At 44.0% G+C, this 5,000-nt stretch overlaps 1 protein-coding gene across 2 annotated transcripts in view; it reads left to right on the top strand.

The window, feature by feature from the left end:
* LOC131463205 (N-acetyllactosaminide alpha-1,3-galactosyltransferase-like) overlaps positions 1-485 on the top strand; it is a 6,737-nt gene extending 6,252 nt beyond the window's left edge. For both annotated transcript variants that reach the window (XM_058634972.1, XM_058634971.1), the window contains exon 6: positions 1-485. This exon is cut by the window's left edge and continues 1,095 nt beyond it. The gene's annotated coding sequence lies outside the window, so the exon portion shown is untranslated.
* The last annotated feature ends 4,515 nt before the right edge of the window (positions 486-5,000 follow it).

Genomic DNA, 5,000 nt, shown 5'->3' with positions numbered 1-5,000 from the left:
TTATTTATTTGTTGGGCCTGGATGTTCATATGTTTACAACCTCTCGAGACCACGTCATGTACAAGAGGGAGATTCCAGTTGGTGGAACATCACCATATGATGACCTTGTTCCATAAAACCTATTTGACAGCAAGATTAAGGCTTGACGTCAAAACATGTTGGAACATGTTGTTTTAATTGATGTGCATTTGACTAAAAGCTCCTCCTACGAACCTTTTATGAGAAGTGCTCCTGTACAAACTGTTTGATTTAGACACTTTACATATTTTTTGCTTTTTGCTTTTTTTTGGTCAGATTCTTGGTGGTGTGGGTATCTGTCAGAGGTTAGCAGTGTAGTATGTGGTTGATTATTAACAACCAGTGATTTATAGACATGGGATACCATTTCTTCTTCCTACTCCATTTAGAACATATTAACAAGTCTTTAAGTTAAGTTTAAGTTATTTTCTGCCTGTTGTTTTGTGGGTTTTACTATATTCTTAATAAAATTCCATCCATTCACATAATCACTTCATGTTTGAGTCAGTCTGTGTTTCCTCTGCAGGTCCAATATACTGAAGCACTGCCAGAAACTTCCTCTGCTCTAAAATGAAAGTCTAAAAGAGCGTTAGACAATAAACACCATGACACAGACAGCTATGAGCATGTTCACACATTTACACACATGTGCCTCCCACAGAACAGTAAACGGTAAAAATACATTTAAATGTTGTAATAAACACTAAAATAAAGATATATAAAATAATGCATGAAACATGAGAGAATATAGTAATGTTGCACAAACATGAAACAGCAGAATATGACTTACAAGTCTGTATAAACTATTTTAAATGTGACAAACAGCTCAAATAACAACTAAATGAATTTCTACACGGCACCACTGTGTCAAACCACTCGCCACATTTCTGGATCTAACGCTACAACACCTTGAATATACGTCAAAGCACTCTATACCGAGGCACCAGAGAGATGAAAGACAACAGAAATCACTGCATCAACCGACAACTGTTAAAATGTATTTTCTCTGTGAAAAGTTTATTTTACAGCTAAAACAATGCTGTATCCGGTCAGACGGACATGTGTTACACTCAAATCATTCTGGACGACTCTCTTACGAACATTAGGACCCTGGGGGAAGCATTAATGCCCTGGTAGACTCGCGTACGCCAAAGTGAAGAGCACATTGCGCGTCACATATCGCAGACCCTGGTATACTCGCGCATCAGGGTCCTGTAGTATCTGACTTCACCATTGGGTGGCCACACAAGCCTGGACGCAGGGACGCAGGGACGCAGGGACGCATTCCTACCAGAGAAGAAGAGAACGATGCTACAGCTCCCTCAGACACGTCTGGTTTGAGTGGCTCATCAGCTCAATGGTCCGTTGGGGTATCAGCTGGTTCCAGGGTCGCCAGGTCGTGGCTCGCCAGTTTGGTTTCCACATGCTTTCAGCACTTGGTTGCTCTCTATTACAATAGACACATCTGCTGGGTCTTCCTCATAGGTCGACCTATGTCTACGTTTTCAAAACCAGCGCCCCTAGTGGTTGTACACTTGACAGCAACCTGGTCCCTTAGAAGTGGTATCTAGTAGCTTCGCGGACGTCACCACTGGCAGTCGGCTCAGTGACGAGAGCACTGCACTCGACAAGGGTTCGACTCCCTATACCAACGTTTTCTTTTTTACTGCCTAACCCTAACCTCAGTAACATATTTGTGCATATTTGAGTTGAAAAATACTGCAACAGTGTAGTAAACAGCAGACGGTCGCATGCAGGAATTACGACCTATGTCTACGTTTTCAAAACCAGCGCCCAAAACGACCCATAGTTACGTTTCAGTTGGAGGACAGGTTGACCGTGGGACGATGGGACACATTGGTCCAAGTAGCCCGCACCTAACTCATAATAGCCCTAAAACAACAGTTCACAAATGACAACCTCCATAGAAATAAATGTATCCTATGACACTAAGAAGTGAGATCACATGTTGTATCTAAAATACGCCGCCCACCATACTCTGTTATAGTTATAATGACACATTTGGTGTCAGAGTGCACATTTTTGGGGTCAAGGAATCCAATAAAATAGGTTTTTTATTTTAAAAAAGCATGCCAACAACACATTCCAGATGATTCTGCACCACTGTGGGAACATGAGCCATGAGAGAGTGACACAGAGAGACATGCAGCATTTGCAAGATGCCTTACAGTCAGTCGTACACAACTGCAAATGACAAGTTCTGACAAGTCCATTAAAATAGTGGTCGTTGTAGTGTAGGAGGAGTTGGTGGAGGGTCTGGGGGAATCCTGCTGCCATCCCCAAAGAGATGGGGAGACTGTTGCATGGTGTTTGACAAATCTATTGCCCCAGATATCCACGCTGAAGAGAAACATGATTAGTGATACAAAGGCCCTCCGTGATCAGGCAGGGACATGGACCAGGCTGTCTTCTTCATCACTGTGCCTTTGTCACAGAATGCTGAACATGTTGCTGTGTATCATATGAAAAATGCAAATGTTCAAGTATTTAATGACAACGACTGTTTTATTGATTCTGATCCTCCTCAGGGAGTGGAGGAAGCTTCTCCAGCAGACACTCTTTGTTTTTTTTAGCCAGTCATTCCTCCCCAGCTGCTCTGAATGGGGAGAACTGGTTACTCACTCACCTCACACCCAACCTTACAATGCCAGCAACTCCTAACATGCACTGAACCTATTCTTTTTACACAGTGAACACAGAAACGGTGCAGTGGCAGTGGGCAGCACTTATCTGGGCCTGGGGAGTAATAGGCCCTTGACCTGTCCAAGGATTTGAACCAGCAACTGGCTGATTACAAGCCTGACCACTTCGTCATGGGCTGCTCCAGAAACTGAACATAATTCATTACATTACATTACATGTCATTTAGCAGACGCTTTTATCCAAAGCGACTTACAATAAGTGCATTTAAACATTTGGGTACAAATAAGAGCTAGAAGTAAGTAAGAGCTTCAAGTAAGCCAAACTATGAAGTGCTAGTCGTAAGTGCGATATATAGGTTTTTTTTTTTGGTTTTTTTTTGTCATCGTCGTCTTAGTCGAGGTAGAGTCGGAAGAAATGTGTTTTTAGTCGGCGGCGGAAGATGTGGAGGCTTTCTGCTGTCCGGATGTTGATGGGGAGCGAGGACAGTGAACAGTCTTGAGTTCTGCGAATTCCAATGCAGTATATTAATCATAAAACAATAAATGGTGTGTCAGGCCGGGTCAGGTTCGGCCTTAAAGACCCAATCTTCAGGCCTGTTGAGAACTCTAGTAGTGCTTGGTTAAATAAGTGATAAGATGAATGTAACGTGAAACTCAGGACATTTGTTGTTTTTGTTCCTCCTCTTGTCAACAGGCGTGGCACTGAGAGACGAGTAAAGAGGCGCTTTGTTCTGTCTGAGTTTATTTACTCTTCACTTCTCATCAACACTGACTCGACCCGCCGTGCACGGCAGCCACTGAGCAGCCACAGGTCACCAGGGGTCACAAGAGGTCACCAGGGGTCACGAGGGGTCACGAGGGGAGTTTCTGTCACGTCTTCACTCGTCTCTGCTCAGGTGTTTCCTCTCATTAATGCTGACTTGCATTTTAGCGGCGTGTCACTCAAACTTAGCAGCGTCGTCACGAGGCTGCTCGTGCACTAAATGTGGGCACTCACACACGCCCTGATGGAACTGCGATTCTGTTTCTTTCCCTCGGCACAGTTTAGCTGCAGTGAAGCATTTCTTCTGCCCTTTTGGGTTGACTTTCCATCTCTGTTATTCCTTCTGGGAAGCTCGATAACATATTTCAGTCCTGCGTTGAGTTTGGAGCCAGAGTATTGGCTTTCTCATTAGAAAAACCTCTGCTCCTTAAATCCCCTGGTTCATGCATATGTATTGCTATTACATGTGTGTGTGTGTGTGTGTGTGCATGCATGCAGGTCTCTCTCTCTCTGTGTCTCTCTCTCTGTGTCTCTCTCTCTGTGTCTCCATGACCGTTTGCTTCTGGCCTTCCTCACTTGTTAGCTTGTCATAACAGGCACTTTGACGCCGTATTTCACATTATAAGCCAACACACACACACACACACACACACACTGAGGTTTACACATTCCTTCATTTCGTCACCTCATGAGTCTGCAGATGAGGGGAACAGAGGACAGAAATGTGGGACGGCAGAACCACACGAGTTACACTTTTTCTGGTTCATGGCCTCTGAGCAGCTAACGTGCTATGTTTGTTTTTGTGCTTTGAAAAGTCATCAGTGTCAGGTCGGACACACTAAAGCGTGGGAGTCTGTGTGAGCGTGTATGTCACGTAAAGAGTGGAAACACAGTGTGTAGTGGAAACAAAGGCATGCATATGTAACATGGTGTATGTGTTGTTGTTATGTACAGAGTACTAAATATTTAATTCTTTCTTTTTTTTTATCTTATTTGTCTATTCCCACTGCCCGTAGAATTGACGTGTGTTACGCAGGAGACGCCGTGTTGCGTTCAATGTACGCTGTTAATTCTACAGGTAGGTCATGGTGGAATGTTGCTCCTTAAACTTGATTGTTTTTTGTTGATTTGACGTTCTCTGTGTTGTAGTAGTGTGATACGGGAGGATACATTTTAATGACGTTATATGTTTTGATTTGTGGTTGCTAATTATGTTAGCTCCCGGGCGCTAGCTGATGTTGACGTGCCCTGTGTACTGTACTGTTGTGTTCAATGTACGCTGTTAATTCTACAGGCTGTCGTGGTTACTGTGGTGGTGCTACGACTAATAAACGGTCTCGTCACCATTAGCGATGGACTTCTTTGCCTCCCGTGAGACACACTTCCCCTCGCCGGCAACATTAACAGCTAAACACAACGCAGAGTATCGGCTGTGGCAGAGTGTGGGTTACACATACAGTACATGAATGCACCAACACTGTGTGGTAAACGCCTCGCCTCGCCTTTCTCCTGCTGCTCAGTCATTTGCATGTGTTCCGCTTTGTTAAGTGTGCTCT

This window comes from Solea solea, chromosome 7, assembly GCF_958295425.1.
Source record: "Solea solea chromosome 7, fSolSol10.1, whole genome shotgun sequence".
Lineage (NCBI taxonomy): Eukaryota > Metazoa > Chordata > Actinopteri > Pleuronectiformes > Soleidae > Solea > Solea solea.
Note: the sequence above shows the minus strand (reverse complement) of the source record. Positions and strands in the feature narration are given on the sequence as shown.